Source organism: Podarcis pityusensis (genome assembly GCF_964106645.2).
Source record: "Podarcis pityusensis genome assembly, chromosome: 6".
In the NCBI taxonomy this organism is placed as follows: domain Eukaryota; kingdom Metazoa; phylum Chordata; class Lepidosauria; order Squamata; family Lacertidae; genus Podarcis; species Podarcis pityusensis.
The window spans coordinates 27,821,436-27,843,035 of NC_138030.1; the positions used below are offsets into that span (position 1 = coordinate 27,821,436).

A 21,600-nucleotide genomic window follows, 5' to 3' on the forward strand; every position below is an offset into this window, starting at 1 on the left:
AAGCCTTGTATGCACACCCTGATATACCATTTTACAAAATAAGTTGAATGCGGAGGAAGTTAGTTCTCCTCAATTCCCAATGAAATCAGCAAAAGCCCCTTCCATTTCAATGAATCGTAACTAACTTAGTCTTGGTTCAGTATCCCTAATATTGTAACATCTTGCACAGTGGTACCTCGGGTTACATACGCTTCAGGTTACAGACTCCGCTAACCCAGAAATAATTACCTTGAGTTAAGAACTTTGCTTCAGGATGAGAACAGAAATCGTGCTCCGGCGGCACGGCGGCAGCAGGAGGCCCCATTAGCTAAAGTGGTGCTTTGGGTTAAGAACAGTTTCAGGTTAAGAACAGACCTCCGGAACGAATTAAGTACTTAACCCGAGGTACCACTGTATTTTAATGCAGGGACCTTCGAATTGGCAAAAATGCCCAGTAGCAAGTGCCCATTTCAGGAATGCACAAATATTTCCCCCAATCCCATTACAAAGCACCCTGAAGGGACAGAAATTCTAATGTCTGTAGAACCTGACAGGTGAAGAGTGCTGGCCTATCAGTAAATGTCTCACACTATCTTTGGCTGTGTGTACTTTGGCAGGGCTCTGTTTGCTCAGCAGCATGGAAATTTCAGCAAATACATATGCACTGTGCACCGTTTGTTCCCAAGAGCTATTATGATGATGATGATGTAATCAAGTTATAAAAATGGAGCCCAGGTGGGGAAGCCCCACTCCAGGAGCAGCTAAGATCTGTCTGCTCTGGAAGCCATTTCTGGGTCCAGGTTAGTTCTTCTAAACTCCACCATTGTCCAGAGATTCAGATGCAAGAGTAGCAGCTGGAACACCTGTGAGAAAGCTCGCGTACACCCTTGCTACTCCCTATGAAAACTGGCTTGCCCATGAGGCAGGGTAAAGTGACTGCCTCAGGCGGCAGAAGGACATGAGGCAACACTCTGCCTGCCCCACCAATGGTACGAGGGAGGCATTCTGGTGTGCGGAGAAGCCAAATAACAAAAAGCTTTGCAAAAAGCCCTAGTTCCTGCCAAGTTCTGCAAGAGCCAGAGTGTTCCTGGGCACCATGTTGGTGCTCGGCTTCCCCACCCCCGGGCAGAGAAGCCAAATGGCAGTGCTTTGCGGTACACGTTGCTCTTGCCAAGTTTGGTGAGAGCCAGGGCATTCTATCAGCAGAAGTTGCAGGGTGGGCAGTTGCAGGAGGCAGCAATTCCCATGTCACCTAAGGTGATGAAATGGGGCAAGTCGCCCCTGCTCCCTAGCAACTGTTTGCCTAAGTTTGTTTTTTGAGTTTATGGCAAGGTGCCTCAGGAACTTTGGTTTCTAAATAAAAGCTCACAGTTAAGGTATTCCATGGTCCACATGTTAAGAGTAGATAAGGGAGGTAGTAGCTCATAAGAGGCTAATGCTATGTTTTGTTTTTTTAAAAAAAGATGATATGGATTGTGGTTTGAGCCAGACAGATGCTTTGTTTTGTTTTAAAGTACAGACCAGGCCCCATTCAGATAGTTTGAGATGTTAACGCATTGAAGAGACACTTTAATATTCGTTGAACCAAATGTGTGTGTACATTCATGTGCACACATACTTTTAAAATTGCACAAAACATCAGGTGAAAATGACGATCATAAACTGGACAACACTCTTGTTGTTGATCAAAGGTTGCATCATGTCATGAGTCAGTGCTTTTGCCCTTTAAAATAGCCTTCCTCCTTGCATACAAGTGGGCTCTTGAATCACTTGATGGTGAGCCTCCAGGCAGCCTGGGTGTGGTGACTTTGTCACCGTAAAAGCAAACTCCAAATGAGTGTTAAGATGTTAGCTTTATTACATTTAGTTTCCTCAGGGGGCTCCACCCTCTGTTCAAATTTGTCACTATCCAGGAAGGTCAGTTTAAGGAGACTTCCAGTTTACTCATGTGTTGTTGCTTTTGCTGTTACCATTTTGCTGCCTGGGGATCCTAGAAGCAGGATTGTGAAGTTGCAGGAATTGCTCTAATAAAGAATTTAATTTACGAGATTAGACCCTGACCTTGTTGATTTATAGCACAATAGTTGACAGGGAGGGTTGTTCTTTTAAGGTTATTAAAATTTATCTTATTGAAAGATAATCAATAAGGGGCCTCACCTCAACCATGACATGATAGTCTTTGAGCCTATCTCGCTTAAGTTTTATTTGATTTTTTTCAACCCCCAAAATGTCAATATTTATTTATTTATTGGTCTTAGATTTTTGTATGTTAGTTAATGGCAGGGATAATCACTTTTAGTAAGACAGATCCCTTGCCTAGTCAAAGAATGTCTTTGTTTTACTGCAATACAGATAAGAAAAGAAGAAAAGCCTACTGGATTGGGCCAGTGGTCCATCTAGCCCAGCATCCTGTTTGCACAGTGACCAGTCAGATGCCCATGGGAAGCCTGCAAGCTCCCTGTCCACCTGTGATTCCTAGCAACTAGAACTCATGGGCACACTGTGTCTGGCAGTGGAGGTAGAGAATAGCCATTGTGGCTAGTACTAGATATGTGTGTGCATGTGTGTGGGTGTGTGGGTGTTACGGTACATATATGCTCATTAAAATATTGATACTGAAGTAATTAAAGTACCTTAAGTGTCTTCAAGGAATCCAAGAACCCTGTTGTACATTCTCCAATCTTCTTACAATCTGACAAATGTCTTTAGACATGGTGGTAAATTCCTCCTCTTCCATATCCTCCATTGCTGATATTGACTTTGAAGTTCTCCTCACATATGCCTCCACAACTTCCATCTCCATAGCCACCTCATTGCATTAAACCTGAGAGGGTTCAGAAGCTTCTTGTTAGACTTTGTTAGGTGTGGCCTGGAATTGATACATCTTGGGGTTCTGTGAACATGACAAGGTTGGTTTCATCTGCCTGTCCCTTATCTGGAGTTTCCAGAACCACACCTTTTCAGATGCCTGTAAAGGAGTCGGTACCTTAAGTGTATCTTAGCAGAGATAATTGTGCTCAGCTGAACAGGAACCTTTATTCTGCCCAATGTTATGCTTGTAATTAGCGGAATAATGCTTGCAGGGTCAAGTTAAAGAGTCTCGCGGGAAGTAGTTCCTGCCTCTTGTGTGCACATTGGCTATTTTGCAGCTGAAGACATCTGACACTTTGCCTCATCTTTTGAAACTTCCTGTTCCTTTTGCTGCTTAAAGTCGCAATCCAGTTGGGCATCTGTAGAACTCATGCTTCAAGATCTATCAAACAAAAGTTAAAAACATGATGGTTGGGTACTTCTCCACAATGCAAAGCAGAAGCTTTGTCATACTCCATGATGATATAATGGCCACTTTTAAGTAAAATTTGAGAATGAATTTATCAGTCTAAGCAAGAACAAAGTTGCCTGTGGGCTGAAATCTAGAACGTCTTGTGAAAAAAATAACATAAAATGTTGGAGTGTAATCTGATCTGCCACGTTGCTGTAGGTAAATTCATACCATGAATGCTGTACAGTTCATAAAGATGTTTGGTGGAACCTTTCAAGAATCTTCTGACTCAGTGGGCAGTTACTTAGCGGAGCTTGACAAACAACTTTGTTTTGCCAGTGTTGCTTCTTGGCTGACAAACAACAAGGAAGCACAAAGACATAGAGATGTGCCTGCTCCTCTTACCTTTGGCATTCTCGGGTGTGTTCATTCATTCATTCTATATAAATCTTGCAGCTTCTGTGTAATGATCACAAACATCTTCTATCCATAAGAAAATACTAAACAACAGGTGGGCCATAGATCTTTGAACTGCCACATCACTGAACTTGACTGTGAACTTTCTGTTAGTCTTTTTTCAACAGGAGTCTATGACCTTATGGCCCAATCCTGTGCATGCTTACTTGGAAGAAATTCCTACTGAGGTTAGTGGGGCTTGCCAATGGGAACTCCTAGTTAACGCGCATAGGATTGTAGTGTTAGTCTAACTTTTCTGCATACAATGTGAACGCCAGTTTTATGGACAACCTAAAACACAGTGTCTCGCCTCTCATTCAGCTGAAGGGAGGAGAACATCAGGTCACGAACATGAGGAAACTCATTTGTTATGGAAACAGAACCATATTGGGAAATCTGGGAACGCTACGGCAATAACATGATGAAAAGCAGCCTAGAAATACAATAAATCAATTTAAACATTGCACTCTTCCTCCAAGCTGTGCAAGGTGAATACATGGGGAATCCCCATTTTATCCTCACAACAAACCTGGGAAATAAACCAGACAAAGAGATAGTGACTGGCCCAAGATCACACAGTGAGCTTTGTGACTGACGATTCACATCTTCCTTGAACAACACTGGGTAGAGTTGTTCTAGAGTGTGATCTTTTAGCTTTCTCCAAATCCTGATAAATTTGTTACGATGTTATGACTTAAGATAAAAGTCTAAATATATGTATGCAGTGGATTAACAGAACCAGAAATTAACAGATTCAGAAATGAGAGATTATTGGGGCAGGGCCAGCCCACTCATGAGGAAAGGTGAGGCAACCACCTCAGGTGGCAGGATCCACAGGGGCTGTAGTTCTCAATGTCAAGCTTTATTCCCTCCATGTTTCTGATATAGATCTTCACCCATCCCTTCTTCCATGGCAGGGAAGGGGGTATCATTTTGCCATTTGCATCAGGTACCAAAATGTCTTGGGCCGGCCCTGTATTGGAGTAAGCAACCTTTGGCTCAGGCTCTGAAGCTGTTGCATCCTACATAGTATTTCTAATCATTGCCATGGACCCCTTCTCCTCCTATACCTATGTTGACTCTAACATCCTATGGAACTTACTCCTTCGTTTCAGTCATCCTAGAACATTCTGGAAAAACCCTAGATTGATTTTAGTGTGATACATTCTCAGAGTATTTTGTTCTTGGATCTCTTGTCAGCACAATGGAAAGATGGGAAAGACTATTACATTATGATCTGTGGCTGGAAATGTGTGTGCTTGCATGTATACATATACAAACACACACAAACTATTTCAACTCCCATAATAACTGTATCTCCAGGAATGAGAGGCAGGAGATCCCATCACCTTTGTCTGATGGATTGCAAAGCTTTCTAAACACACCATTTTTCTCTGTGGTTTGTCTTTTAACAGGCTTGACCCGACTGGAAAAGACATTTCTATTATTGCAATTAGTCCAACATCCTCTAGGAATTCCCTTCATTATAAATCATTCCCATCGTGTGTGTTTTTCCCTTTCTGTTGTTTAAAATTCGTGTCATGGGCTCCTGTGAAGTGTTTTGTTTATCTTTCCTGAGACGAGTGGCCATTTAGATAGGTCTAGTCTCTCCATAGCATCATGGGTGTCTTATTTCTATTATTTTGTATTTTATCTGAAGAGGGGAAAGGGTGCTAGAGAACAGCAAAGCCTATGTCCTAGAAAATTTGGGCACTTCCAGACTGTCACTATTTTGTGGTGAGATTCAGCTGCATACCAGAAAATTCAGGTTGTGTAGTTGAAGTGGATTTGGCGCTATTGTGCAGGGAATATGCTTTCCACATCCACCTTTACATAATAAGGAAAGTAACAGGAAAATGCATTGGAAAGTGTGGAATAACAGTTTTTTGACCCAACATAATACGAAACTCCCTGCACAGAAACCCGAATGTTCAATAAACAACTGCTGTCAGTTAACCTCACCACAAAATGTCTGCAAACAAATAAGGATGAATGTTCAGTTAGCAGGTCAGCTGGAAGTCTTTAGGGTACCACAAGACTCTACATTGATTTATCTGCAGCAGACTAACACTGGCAGCTAACACTGTGGAAGAAGAATACCGGGAGACTTGAAATAGTGACTAGCTAGGCTCCTTTGGAAAGACTGCAACTGATTTGAATAGGTAGCTTTTGAAATCTGAGTGGTTTAATTTGGAATGTTTTACTTATTGCATCTTTGCGGGCTTGTTCAGGCAGGGGAATTTGGACTAATGTGCCAAGAATGAAATTTATTGTAATCTGCCCTGGGATCCACAGATGAAGGGTGGTATAGAAATATAAAATAATAGATAAGTAATGGAAGGGGCAGGATCTCAGTGCTGCTGTCAAAACAAGATCTTCAGGGCCCTCACTCAGCGGAATAAGTAGGAGTGACCCCCTGCACAAGAGGGCTGGGCTTACCAAATTTTAAAACAGTTGAATGCATTTATAAATATATGTTAAATATAAATGTAAATATATTTATAAATAAACATGTTAATAAATAAAAATGTTTATAAATAAACGTATTTATAAATATGTTAATACTATTTATATGTTTTAATATAAAGCAGTATGCAAGTGTTTTAAATGAAGCAAAACAAAGATTTAAAACATTTCTTTTGCATCTTTGCATTCTGCAATGATCCACTGGCCACGGCCAGTGTGAATGGAGCCATGGGAGATGAATGGTGCACATGACCTCATGGCCCCTACAGAGTTTGAGCCCTCACATGTTCAGCCGAACATCTGAGCAGAGCTTGTAAACAACACAGCTGGTAAATGATACTGGGTAGACCACTGATTTCACAACCTTCCCTTCTTCCCCATCTCTTTGTTTATACAGCATATAATTACTAGCTTAGTACATTTACTTCGAAGAGAGGAAGAAGTCCCAGAGGAACACCTTCATGGATGAATATATTGCAGAATGTATTAATCCAGTGATTTCTGTCTGACAGCATCTCCCTGCAGGATTTTAAGATAAGATTATGAAAGGCAGGTCTCAAAGGTAACTTGGGCTTCAGGTAGTGAAATAATCACATTCCTTCACTGGAGGTTTTTAAGCAGAGGGTGGATGGCATTTCTGTCATGGATGCTTTAGTCGAGATTCCTGCATTGAGGGACATTGGACTAGATGGCCCTTCTAACTCTACATTTCTATGATTCTATTATTGTAGACTGGAGGAAATAGATAGCCAGAGAGAAATGATATTGATGGATTAGTCAAGGGTGGTGCAAAAATGCAGCTCTCTGATTTTCAACTTTGTGTACTGGAACCTGATCCACATTGCTGTAATAAGTTTTATGTCTCTGTATGTAGAAAAGATGCAGCTATATTTGCCTCACTGTGACTTTGTGATAAACATCTGTTACTATCATTATCTAAGAAGGCTTAAGAGAAATAACATGCATGCCCTAGCATGCCTAAATTTATCCACCTGTTTGGCCCAGAGTTGTGGGTTCCTTAAATGAAAGGGAATATTTCCCCCTCCCTCTATGCTGCATGCTCTCATTTCCTCTACCACCACAGATCCTAAGAGGAACATTAAAATGACTTGCTTTGCCTATTTACACGAACTGCTTTGTAGAGTCATGCTGCAATCTCAATAACTTTGCTGGCAATTTTTTCTACCACCTCCCCCCTCCTCCCACTGCCCCGGAACTCACTTTTGCAGTAGATACAACACTGGCTGGGGAAGAGGGGAGGAGGGCAGAGTCCTGCAACTCTGAGGAGGGGGTGAACTGCCCCCTCCCAGGTCATCAGAGTGAACATTTGATGAGCAGAGAAGGATGATAGCTGCCGTGCTCAGCTGATTTGCATGGAGCAACTGAGGAGGGATGGGGGGCACCTGCACCACCCCAAAGAGTCGGTCCAAGATGAATGTGGCCAAAAGGAGGCAGCTGTAGGGATAAGCCACAATAAAACAACAGTAAAACAACAACAGCAACAAGCATATCAAGGAGCAACAGGATCATATACTTTCAAGAAAAAGTGCTTTGAGAGAACAAGTAGGTGTTTAATGCCTATTTGAATACCTTCCAGACCACCTGTTTCTTAAGCATTCAACTTTACCATATTGGCTGTGAGTCCTGAAAGAAGAAGAAGAAGAAGAAGAAGAAGAAGAAGAAGAAGAAGAAGAAGAGGAGGAGGAGTTTGGATTTGATATCCCGCCTTTCACTCCCCTTCACGAGTCTCAAAGCGGCTAACAATCTCCTTTCCCTTCCTCCTCCACAACAAACACTCTGTGAGGTGAGTGGAGCTGAGAGACTTCAGAGAAGTGTGACTGGCCCAAGGTCACCCAGCAGCTGCATGTGGAGGAGCGGGGAAGCGAACCCGGTTCCCCAGATTACAAATCTACCGCTCTTAACCACTACACCACACTGGCTCTCCCTGCCTTGCAAGCCTTTTTCCAACTGGCCTGGGAGGCTGGGGACGTGACTGACTCCAGATACAAATGCTGATGCCGCTGAGCAGAATGTTGGGCTGGGGTATTGTTTAGGGGAGAGGGGTTGTTGCTGTTGTAGATGTTAATTTTTTCTATTTTTATTTTGGATCTTACGTTTTATGTGGAAATTGTTTGGTTTGGTTGTGTACTTTTGGATGTCTTCTTTACTGTTCACGACTCCTTCTGCTATGCTTGGAATTGTGCAATTTTTAAAATATGTTGTAAGCCTCCTTACAACCTAGCAGTTCGAAAGCATGCAGTGCAAGTAGATAAATAGGTACCGCTCCGGCGGGAAGGTAAATGGCGTTTCTGTGCGCTGCTGTGGTTCGCCAGAAAGTGGCTTAGTCATGGTGGCCACATGACGCCGGCTCCCTTGGCCAGTAAGGCGAGATGAGCACTGCAACCCCAGAGTTGTCCGTGACTGGACCTAATGGTCAGGGGTCCCTTTACCTTTAAGCCTCCTTCAGCATGGTTTTAACTTTGTAAAGGTAGCATACAAATAAAACCATTGATTGATTGATTTGCTTGAGAGGTTAGGTGCAGTTTCATCACAGCAAGTCTTATCTGACATTCTCCAATGCAATTTCTCATTACATTCCTTTTCTCAGAAAAGGTCTGCTCTTTTGGGGAAGCGGGGTTGTTGTGCAAGACCTCCCAATCCACAATAATGGCAAGGTCTGGATTTGCTGGTATGTGATTGAATCCCACACAAAAATAGTGACAGTCTGGAAGTGTCCTTCATGATGGGGCCATATGAGACCCAGTTGGAACAGAGCTCACTCCTTGAATGTTCCTCTTAAATAAATGCTTTGAACATTCCAAAAGACACATAAGCTCACTATTATTATTAGTCTCTGCACTGCTGCTAATCACCCTGGATCCTGCTGCTGCTGCTCTTGAAAACCAAACCCAGCACAAAGATTATGCTTGTTGCTAATGTTGCCACATCCAAGCACTGGGGACTTGGGACTCTTTTATTTGCATCTAGTACAAATCCCATGGGTAAGCTGGCTCTGCTGACTGGAACAGCTAGGACAGTGGCGTGTTGCTAACTTTCTCTCTTAAGAGTATACACTGGTGGATTTGTTCAGAATTCATCTTTTAAGCAGAGACATAAGAGCACAAGAAGCACTTGCAGGATCAGGCCCATGGCCCATCTAGTCCAGCCCAGTGGCATCCCAGATGCCTGTGGGAAACATGCAGAACCTGAGCAAAAACCACCCTTCTGTGGTTTCCACCAACTAGTATTCAGAAGCATTTTTGCATCTGAGACCTGTGTGTTCATTTTGACGTCAGTGTATAGCCTATTGTCCCTCACCACTCACAATTGCACATATTGCCCCACATTCTAATGGTGCTTTTGCCTGACTCCTTTTGCCTATTATGGGTGGAGCAGGAGAGTGCAGCCCAAAAGCAACAACAACAACAATAATAATTAATAATAAGTTATTATTTATACCCCGCCCATCTGACTGGGTTGCTCCAGCCACTCTGGGCGGCTTCCAACAAATTATAAATGCAGCCCTATGCACACAAACAGGGCTATAAGCAACAAATTCCATATGCATGGAATTTCATCTGCCATAGTAAGCAACAGCGATCGCTATGCATCTAAAGGGCTTTGGGTCACAGCCTGTGATGGTATGAGGTACCTGTCAATCATTTTGTTCTCATCCATAGCAAGAGACCGGACCACTCTATTAATAGCATATTTGCAAAAACAGCAAATGCTGACATGCAGAACTATTTTCTGGGTGTGGGGGAGAGCCCTGTCTGGGTTACAGTGAATGAGAGGGCTGGCTAGGATAAAATGACTTTCAGTGCCCTAGTACCATGTTAGTGACTCACCTAATTACCTTCTGGAGAAGAAAGCGATGACAAAAATGGGAGATAGCAACTTTGGGGTCATTCAGGTTGATGAATGTGGAATTCGTGATCATTAAGAATTTTTAAAAAAAAACAGCAAAGGGAAGAGGTTCTCATTAAGAAACTGACTCATTCCAAGGAAGACTATTGGTCCATCTAACTTTGTACTGTCTAGGGTTGTCATATTTCAAAAAGTGAAAATCTGGACACAAAAGCTGTTGAGCTTCAAAAAGTTGCGTTTGAACTTCAGTTCCAAAATGGGTTGCCGTACGTCCTGGTTTTCCTGGACACTTTGCCAATTTGTGAAAAGTCCCCCCCCCCCGGATGCCATTTTCGATGGTCGAATCCCAGATATCTCTGGGAAAACCCAGACGTTTGGCAGCCCTAGCGTACACTGATTGGCAGCTGCTCTTCAGGGTTTCAAGCAGACGTCTTTCCCAGCCCTGCCAGAAGAAGACAGGACTGAACCAGGGACATTCTGCATGCAAAGCATGTGCTCTAATGCTAAGCTATGTTTCACTTGTTACATATAAAATAAGACCCCAGTCCTCAAGGTTCTGAACAAGTTGGTTGGCATCCATCTGTCTTGGGAGACCATGGAGGAGTGTGCCTTTGGGGGCGACGTCAAACTGCTCGAAGATTACAGCGCCTCAACCAGAGCCAGAGCCTTTTCAACTCTGGCTCCGGCCTGGTGGAACGCTCTCTCTCATGAGACTAGGGCCCTGCAGGATCTGATTTCTTTCTGCAGGGCCTGTAAGATAGAGTTGTTCCACCTGGCTTTTGGCTTGGAATTAACTTGATCCCCTCCCCCTCTTTCTTTTTTCCTTTTCCTTCTGTGACGGAACTCCTACTTGGGGACTTCACTAGCTTTTTTCTGGCCCACGTAGGACCAGTCTGGATAATTAGCCTTGGTGAAGACTTGATGTTTTCTTTTCCTTTTTTTTTTCTTTTTTTTATAATAATTTTTTATTAAGGTTTTAAACAAACAAAAAAGAAAAACAACACACACAAAAAACAATACAAAACTTAACAATATAAACATAAAACAATTAATAACAAACTCTCTTTTCCATTTCCAATTTTAAGTTACTTATTTTCTGGACTTCCTCATACCTCCCTCTTTTGTATTCCAATCCACATTATTTATCCAGCAGTTTCTTTTCCACTTTTTTAATCCCAATCTTTAATTTAATAAAATGTTAAAATATATAACTTCAACTTTTTTGAACCTAATCCTTGGTCTTAATATCCTGTAACTTTAAAATATTCCCTTTTAAAATCAAATTTCCATTTCTTTAAACTTCTTTAATCTTAATCTTTAATCTTAATCTATCCTTAACTTTAACCTATGCAGCTGGAAACCACTTATTTTCAGTCCAACATCACTCTAACATTCCTTAATTTTGCAGTGTTTCTGAAGATAGTCTTTGAATTTCTTCCAATCTTCTTCCACCGACTCTTCTCCCTGGTCACGGATTCTACCAGTCATTTCCGCCAATTCCATATAGTCCATAAGTTTCATCTGCCATTCCTCCAGCGTGGGAAGTTCTTGTGTCTTCCAATACTTTGCGATGAGTATTCTTGCTGCTGTTGTTGCATACATAAAGAAAGTTCTATCCTTTTTTAACACCATTTGGCCCACTATGCCCAGGAGAAAGGCCTCTGGTTTCTTAGGGAAGGTATACTTAAATACCTTTTTTAATTCATTATATATCATTTCCCAGAAAGCCTTAATCTTTGGGCACGTCCACCAAAGGTGAAAAAATGTACCTTCAATTTCTTTACATTTCCAACATTTGTTATCGGGCAAGTGATAGATTTTCGCAAGCTTGACTGGGGTTATGTACCACCTGTATATCATTTTCATAATATTCTCTCTTAAGGCATTACATGCCGTAAATTGCATACCTGTGGTCCATAACTGTTCCCAGTCAGCAAACATAATGTTATGACCAACGTCCTGTGCCCATTTAATCATAGCCGATTTTACCGTTTCATCTTGAGTATTCCATTTCAGCAGCAAGTTATACATTCTTGACAAATTCTTAGTATTGGGTTCTAACAATTCTGTTTCTAATTTGGATCTTTCCACCTGGAAGCCAATTTTCCTGTCCAATTTAAATACCTCCATTATTTGATAATAATGAAGCCAGTCTCGCACTTTGTTTTTTAGTTTTTCAAAACTCTGCAATTTCAGTCTATCTCCGTCTTGTTCCAAAATTTCCCAATATTTCGGCCGTTTGACCTCCATATTGACCTTTTTCAGGGCTTTCGCTTCCATTGGTGACAGCCACCTTGGGGTTTTATTTTCTAGCAAATCCTTATATCTTATCCAAACATTAAACAGCGCTTTCCTGACAATGTGGTTTTTAAATGCTTTATGTGCTTTGAACTTATCATACCATAAATATGCATGCCATCCAAATACATTATTAAAACCTTCTAGATCCAAAATGTCAGTGTTTTCAAGAAGTAGCCATTCTTTCAACCAGCAAAAGGCTGCTGATTCATAGTGCAGTTTAAGGTCTGGCAGGGCAAATCCACCTCTTTCCTTTGCATCCGTTAATATTTTAAATTTTATTCTGGGTTTCTTGCCCTGCCAGACAAATTTAGAAATATCTTTCTGCCACCTCTTGAAACAATCCATTTTGTCCACGATCTGCAAAGTTTGAAACAAAAACAACATTCTGGGCAATACATTCATCTTTATCGCAGCAATACGGCCTAGCAGTGAAAGCTTCAAATTTGACCAAATTTCTAAATCTTTTTTCACTTCTGACCAACATTTTTCATAATTATCTTTAAATAAATTCCCATTTTTTGCTGTCATGTTAATCCCCAAGTATTTAACTTTCTTAACCACTGTTAAACCTGTCTCATTCTGAAACCTCTCTCTTTCAAACGGTGTTAAGTTTTTCTCTAAAACCTTGGTTTTTGACTTGTTCAATTTAAATCCTGCCACTTGACCAAATTCTTGAATCAGTTCTAAAACCCTTTTTGTACTAGATTCTGGCTCTTGTAACGTCAATACTAAGTCATCTGCAAATGCTCTCAATTTATAGTGTTTAATTCCGACCTGTATACCTTTAACCATCTGGTCCCTTCTAATCATATTCAGCAGAACCTCCAGGACCGAAATAAAAAGAAGTGGGGAAATTGGGCAACCTTGTCGTGTCCCTTTTTCAATTTTCAGTTCTTCCGTCACAACGTTATTTACAATTAGTTTAGCCTTTTGTTCTGAATAAATTGCACTTATACCATTCTCAAAACCTTGGCCTACCCCCATACCCTGAAGATTCTTCTTCATAAAATTCCAAGAAATATTGTCAAAGGCTTTCTCCGCGTCTACAAATATCAACACTGCTTTTGTGTTTATATTCACTTCTAATTTCTCCAAAATATCAATTATATTCCTCAAATTATCAGACAAATGTCTTCCTGGGAGAAAGCCCGCTTGGTCTTTATGAATCTCTTCCAACAGCACTTTTTTAAATCTCTTCGCCAAAATATCTGCAAAAATTTTGTAATCCACATTAAGTAATGATATAGGGCGGTAGTTCTTAAGTTGTGTCTTTTCAATCTCTGTTTTTGGTACAAGTGTAATATATGCTTCTTTCCATGACTCTGGTGCCCTCTTCCCCTCCATAATTTCGTTGCAGACCTCTTTCAAAGGTTGAATTAACCATTCTTTTAAAGATCTGTAGTATCTAGAGGTCAAACCGTCTGGTCCTGGAGATTTACCCAATTGCATATTTTGAATGGCACCTTCTAATTCCTGTTCAGTTATTCTGTCATTCAAAATTAGTCTCTTTTCTTGAGATATTTTTTGTAGTCCATTTGTTTTCAAAAATTGGTCTAAATCTGTTTCTTTCACTGGCCCTTGAGTATATAGTCTTTTAAAATACTTCTGGAAACAACTTCTAATCTCCGCAGGGTTCTGTATATTCCTTCCTTCCACTTCTAAATTCGTAATCGTATTTAGTTTTTGTCTCTTTTTCATTTGCCATGCCAACAATTTACCACATTTATTGGCCGATTCAAAAGTCTTTTGTCTCATTTGTTTAATTTTCCATTCTATTTCCTGATTCATTATTTTCATATATTGTACTTGATATAACTTTAACTCTCTCAGAATCTCTTGAGATTTGGGATTTACTCTCAGTCTTTTTTCACATTCATTCATTTTGTTCATAATTTTATCCTTCTTTTCATTTTGAGTTCTTTTCTTTATCGCATTCTGTTGTATTAAGAACCCTCTCATAACAGCTTTACTTGCGTCCCAGATTACTCTTTTCTCCATGTTGGAACTAAGATTTATCTCGAAGTAATCTCTTAGAGTTTTTTGGGCCTTCTTAAGAAATTCTTCATCTCTAAATAAGGTGTCATTCATCTTCCATCTGAAGGAGCCAGTTGGTGTTAGTCTCATTTCCATCTTAACAGCATTATGGTCGGAGCAAATTTTCGGGCAGATTTCCACCTTTCTTGTCTTTGGTGCCATTCCTCTAGTTATCCAAATTTGGTCAATTCTTGTCCAAGTCATTTTGGCTTCAGAAAAGAAAGTTCCCTCTTTTGCCAAGGGGTTTCTAATTCTCCAAATATCCACTAAGTCCAAGTTGTCTGTCATGTCAAAAAAGGTTTTCGGTAGTCTACCATCTTTGGTGACTACCTGTCTTTGTGCCTTGTCCATATAAGTAGATACCACTCCATTCATATCTCCCATCAAAATCATGTTGTAATCCATATGGTCCATCAAGGTCTCATGCAACTTCTTAAAAAAATCAGATTTCCCATCATTTGGTGCGTAAACTCCTACAATCAAAAATTTTTCTCCTTGTGTTTGAATTTCAATTGCCACAAATCTTCCTTGGTCATCTTTAAAAACAAATTTTGGTGATAAATTGTCTTTTGCGTAGATCACAACCCCTCTCTTTTTAACTTTATCTGACGAAATAAATTCCTGACCAAGTCTTTTATTTATCAACAATTTCCTGTGTAATCTTGTTATGTGTGTTTCTTGTAAGCAAATTAAGTCCAATTGTTCCTTTTTTAATATATGAAATACTGACTTCCTTTTCTGAGGGGAATTCAAACCCCGACAGTTCCATGTTAAAAGTTGCAGGGCCATGATGTTATTGTTTTAGTTCTCCTCCTACTGCACCTAGTGCCTGTTCCTCATCCGTCGGTGGTATCCCTTCTTTCGAGAGGTCTTTTGGTTCCGGAAATAGTTCTTTTTGTAGGTCTTCTCCGTGGTCTCTACAAAATTTGATATTGTTCCTTCTCAGCAGGGTAACCAAGTCTTTATATTTTTATCTGAGATCCAGAAGATATTTCGGAATATCTTTGAATATTTCCACTCTCGTCCGATGGATTTCCAGTGTCTTCTTGAAATGTAGGCCCAAAATCTTATCCCTCTCTTCTTTTGTTCGAAAAGTAATCAGACAGTCTCTCACCTTCTTCTCTCCTCTTCTCCCGAGTCTGAAAGCGTTTACTATTCTGAAACTGTCTTTTACCAATTCTGGATCCCAAAAGTCCAAAAATTCCTGCGTGAGAAATTCAGCTAGATTGTCCTTTTCCACCTCAGGTACCGATCTGACCCGCAGATTCACTTGCTTTTCCTTCAAATCTATCATAGACAGGGTTAATTTATGGTCTTCCAATTGTTTGTGCAGTGTTGGTAATTCCTCTTGAACCTCTTTAACTTCAGTAGCAGAAGTTGTAGCAATTTCTTTAGCCTCTTCAGCAATCTGACGTATTGAGGCCGATTCCTCTAATAATTTCTGAATAGTCTCTGTGTTAGTATTTACTTTTTGGCCCAAATTATTTATACTTGCTGTATTCTGGTTAATACTTGCTGTATTCTGGTTAATACTTGCTGTGTTCTGGTTAATACTTATTGTATTTTGATCAATCTTATCAGATGCCTCTGCTACTTGTTGACTTATTCTATTCAAAGATTCATTAACTTTGGCCAAAACTTGAGCAAAGGCTTCCTCACTTGTCGTGCTTTTTACCTTTAACTGTGCCGATGAGGCTGTTGTTGAGGTTCCAGAAGGGCCTGAGGCCGAAGATCTCCTTTGTAATCCTTCTTCTGTGCGAATAGGCCTTCCTGACCTTGTAGTCGATGCATCCGCTTTCTCTTTTCCATCTGCCATTCCTTTAGATAATGCTCAAGGTCAGTCACGTATTTGAAATTGAACAGTGGAAATTTCCTGCCAAGCAGTGTGAGAACTCCTCAAGTCTGCTACAGTTTCAGTTGTAACAAATTGTAACAGTTCCAAGTTCCACTAGGGGGACACTGTAACAGTCATAAAAGTTCTTGGATACTTTAATTTCTTTTTTTTTTTTAAGCCCCCCTAGTTTATTCAGGAAGAAAACAGTCTATTCACAAATTTTAACTTAGGACCAGGAGATATATATTCACATAAATTGTCCAAACTTTTATTTCTTGTGCAGGACTAGCTGTCAAAATATATTACAAGACAGTACCTCTCTTTCTTTCCTGAGATCTGGAGATCCTTTCCCAGGGAATTGAGTGGTGGTTCAATCCCTTCTTTTCCTCTCTTTCTGAAGAAATCACATCCACAATTCTCCCCCCTTTTCCCTCAATTTAGAAAGGGAAAAGTCCAGGTTGGATGATTGGATTAAAGTCCGCTAAAATGTACTTTTCAATTGCTTCCGCTTTCAAGTTCAATGCTTTATTTTATCTACAAAGAAAGAGGTTGACTTCCTTTTTAAACCTCTTTCCGTTTTCGGCCAAATTCCAGTTTTGTACAGTTCCAATTTAGATTGTATCCTACTCACGGATCGTTGATTTTCAGGTCCGGATTTTAAGGAAGAAAGGCAGCGCTCTCCGATCAACAGCTTGCGGCTTCACACCACGAACGAGCAGACAGCCCACAGCACAGCGCTCTCCCCGCTCCGCTTCTAAGCCCGTTGCCGGGCTTCTTACCGGATTGGGGGGGCGCCAAATGTGCCCGCTGGGTTCCAGGCTCACAGGCTTCTCCCGCCTGTGATTTTTGGGGGTCCCCCGCTACGCCGAAAGCGGGATCCAACCCTTAATTCGCGGTGAGATTTCCTCCGGTGGAGGAAATCCGCCATTAATCGCTGGCGCCGCCTCCGGAAGTAAGAGACTTGATGTTTTCATCCCCAAAAAAGTTTTTGAGTTTCTGCTGAAATGAGGCTGCATTTTAATGTTGTATTTTAACCCTGTTTTTAAGTTGTATTTCAATCAACTTGTTTTATATTTGGTGTTAGCCGCCTTGAGCCTGGTCTTGGCTGGGGAGGGCGGGGTATAAATAAAATCTATTATTATTATTATTATTATTATTGAGATCAATGCAGGAAATACATGTTTTGTTGCAGTTGGGGCAGATGAAGGCACCTGGTTGTGCTGCTGCCTTTGCACCATGGCATTTCTTCCCTCTGCACTCCTCCCAGTGGTCATTCCTCCTCTGGTCACTGCCATCAATGCACAACCTGACTGTCTCCAAGCACTGTAATTGCCTACAAGGTTTTCCCCTTTTCATATTGCTTCTAATGGTGGCTGCACAGTGATGGCCATGTAAGATGTGTGGTAAATGAAGACTCACGGGTTGCAGGGGAACCACCGGCTCAGAAATCTTATTAAATTACAACGTACGGCCATTTTAGCTTTGTTTTAAAAGTCTCTCTCACAAAAATGTCCCAAGTCTGCCACTATCAAGGAAGCCCAGAGTAGGAGGTTTTCCTGTTCTGCTGACTGTTTATTCTGCTCTCTTTCTGACTCCCATAGTTGTTTATCTTCAAGAGCAGAGTGGTCATGCAAAGGTCCTTCTAATCTCCTACTTATGAATACTAAAATTCAAGACAGACTTTGAGGACTATCTGTTCTTTTGATAAACAAGACCATCCGGTGGGTATTCCAAGAATCATTGATGACTTTGCTCATCTCAAAGGTAAGGAGGAAGGTACAAGGGCACTCAAGCTGAAAAGCTGTGAATTTTGTTAGAGAAGGTTTGAAGTTATTTATCTTTAATAATAATAATAATTTATTCTAATAAAACTTTGTCATGTCAGTTAATACCTTAAATAAAGATGCATCTGTAATGTATATCCATTCTGAAGATATGTACTTCATCTTTATTTAAATTTCTTCTTCTCATAATCATGTTTCACCTCCAGTCAGAATGCATGTCATTGGATACTTGGTGTATAATCAAACTAAATTGGGAGGCTCCCTCCATGAAGCACCACTGCAAAGCATGTCCACCGCTGCTGCTACAGCATTTGCACAGCACAGTTGGCATCCTGTACTTACTTGGTCATCCTTCCCTGATCTATTTGGACTGTGAGCTTAGTACAATGTGTTTGGGTCATATCCTGTGGTCACAATGCTGGAGTACAAAATAGGAGTGAGGAGACGTTTGACACAGCTGTCCATATACTCAGTGCCTTGCTCCCAGCAGCAGACAGCGTGGTGGGGCTGCACTGCTTGCCTGACCTCTGGCTGCTTCTGCCATTGCAGCAGAGATGGAGGGGCACGTGGAATGGACTCCCTCAGAAGGTGGTGGACTTTCCTTCCTTGCAGGTTTTTAAACAGAGTTTGGATGGACACCTGTCATTGCTGCTTTAGTTGAGATTCCTGCAATGGAGGATTCTGCAGTTCTATTATTCCTGCTGGTGCATTTGCACTGTGCCAGTCTCTCTGCTGTTGCCACACCCTCACCTTTTCTATCCAGGTGTGCTGCAGTGACTCAGTTGGTTTGAGGTCAGGTGAGCCCCAGAGCCCCATCATGTTGTCCACTGCTGGTTGCTCTCTGTCTTCAATTTCCCCCAGCTCTTCTTCGACTATCTCTCCAAGGCTTTCCATTTTGCAATTGCAGAGTGGAATTTGTTGCATCAGTACACTGCCTTGAATGTTTTGCTCTACTAGTGATCTGACTGTTTATTAAAACAAATCCCAGTCTCAGTGTTAGGTAACATACTCCATTAAGCCATTAAGAAGGTGGGGTGGAGCCGATGGGTGTGATCAGCCCTTGAGGACAACCAGTCTCCTTCTCCAAGCTGGTGGAAGATGATCGATGGCTTTTAGCCCATTAAGAGACGTTTGTGCCACATTATCTGTGAGACAACCAGCATGTTCAGAGACTAGTTATACTAGACTAGGACTGGGAAAACCAGAGTTTGAATGCAGCCATGAAGCTCACTGGGTGACCTTTGACCAGGTACTCTTGTTCATCCTAACATACCTCAATGGGCTTGCAGTGAGATTAAAGTGGCGGTGTGGTTCAGGAGAGGGACCGTGTATGGTTCTGTGAACATCTTGAAGGCAGGTTAAGATATAAATGAAATAAATACATAACTATTAATGCTTTGGATTTGCTACCTAAATCTACTTGGAGTCAATTTAGAAACATGCAAAGGATAAATGTTTTAATAAATATTTCAATGTATTCCTTTCCTTTCAGTACTGGCAGATGTGGAATTGCAATAGCCACTAACCCTAGCAGGCTCATTCCTCTGTTCCCCACAATATGGAGCAGAAAGTTCCACAGAGAACTTGAGCGGACAAGAATGTAATTTGATGCAGGGAGCTGACAGAGAACAAGGGTGTTCTGGTTGTGGAAACAGATGGGAGGGGATACTTTTGTTAAGCATCTACTGTCTGTTTCCCGTGCTTGTGGGATAGACTTTTCTCCCTCGTTATCTGTGTAGTGTCCTCGTTGTGACACTCAGAAGAGCCCAGATGGCTGAGTCTGATTAATCAGAGCTTTAGTTTTAATCTGTAATCAAACTATAAATCGGTCCATCAGTCAGATGAATCGATTTTAAAGCCTTCTGCTGTAGTAAGGGTTTGTTTGTTTTCTGCTGTCTATTCTTTGGTGGTCATCAACGGTGTAGCAAAGGGATCCTGTTTTGCATGAAGTGCCCCAGTTTTAATGGGGAGGGGAATGTGACGATGGGTGTGACTGATGTGATGGTGTCTCAGGTCGGAACAGGTATTACCATACGTCAGTGGCACGGGGAGAGCCCACAGGGGTGGTTGAGCCAGGTGCAAAATTGTTAGGGGGCACAAAATTTCAACACCCGGTACTGCCTCAATACAGCTGTGCACTTCTGTCAGTGGGCTGCACTGAAAACAGCTTCTCCATGTGAGCCAGAAAGTGACCTCTTCAGACAATGAAATGACTCTTCTTTTCTTATCTCTGCAGCTGAGATCTTCTGGGTGACATGGACACCGTTAGGCAGTTGAATGTGCATGCATACTGTGATCTTGCACAGTGCCCCAAAATGTGCATTTTGGGGTGCTGTTCCCCCTCCCAAAAAAGTGTTTTGGGTGCTGCAACTTTGTATGGGTCATGTGACTCACAAAGGAATGTGGCCTTGGAAGATGGTGTCCCAGACTTGGGCCGGGTCATCTTGGAAGGTATGCTATTACATCCAGACAGATCGGAGCAATGTTTCTGTATGACACACACTTTCCTCCCTGTGCTGGATGAAATGGAAAATTTAAAGGTCGAATTTCCTTCTTGCTGACCCATAGCTAAGAGATATTCTTGATTTCTACTATTGCTACCCTTCTGTAGGAAGAACCCCAGGAAATTAACACTGGCAGTACTCAGTTAATGATGGGTAACTCTACCTGAGGAGATTGAACTTGTTTTGGAAGCCATGTTGGCACTGAATGATCCGTTACTCATTACTGTAATAGAAAAGATTCTCTGTTTCATATTCCCAAATTAATGAAAAATAAAATATTAAAGATGACCTTTCTAAAGATTGTATTGAGTGGCAGATTTATTTATTGCCATACGTGAGATAAATTGTACATTTATACATCCTCAAAAGGCACAAATACTTATTTATCTATTTATTTAGAAAATGTCTGAATCACTTTACATTCAAAAGAATGTCAAAGCAATGTAAACATGCAAGTGTATTTACTGTAAATCTAATCATTTGTTAGGGCTTGTTCTCAGCTGGGTCATTGCCGAATATGTTAGCCGCTAGGTGCCAGCGTTGAATTTGACCTGAATTGACATCTGTTTAGTTACCTCCAATTCTTCTAATCTTCTGCTGCTCTATTATCTGCGCTCTACCTTCAGAAGCCTCAGGGCACCGGGCATGGCACAATCCCCTAAAATGAATCATTTGAGCTTCTGTATATTTCCTGGCTGGAAATTTTCCTAGTTGGAAAAAAATTCCACTGTATCAAGCTGAAATATTTGGCTGTGTTGCGTGCCTTTGAACTGTGTGTAATTTAATTGCCTTTGCCCATATGCCAGACTGTTTTGTAAACCAGCTACAATAAAATCTCACAATAAAATCTCACAACTCTTTGTTTCACAAAACCCTCAGCTTAGCTGGGCAAACATCAAGCTTCTAGTTTGACCTATTCCCCACCAGTAGCCTGATGTTAAACGTGTATATAGTATTTACGAAAAAGTCATGCACTGACTTCAGTGGGACTTACTGCATTTAAGATCAGTCACACTGCTTTTGCAACTTGCTTTTATCTTTTTTTGGCCATTTGTTGCTCAAATAAAAAGGTGTTTTCTCACTCGCCTCTTCTCTCTGTCATCTTGTGGATCC

At 41.2% G+C, this 21,600-nt stretch overlaps 1 long non-coding RNA gene across 1 annotated transcript; it reads left to right on the forward strand.

Annotated features, from left to right (window-relative positions):
* The first annotated feature begins 18,899 nt into the window (after window positions 1-18,899).
* Window positions 18,900-20,844, forward strand: LOC308479007. The gene is made up of 2 exons (XR_013987418.1): window positions 18,900-19,232; window positions 20,220-20,844. It is a non-coding gene; the product is annotated as an uncharacterized lncRNA (long non-coding RNA).
* Window positions 20,845-21,600: the final 756 nt, after the last annotated feature.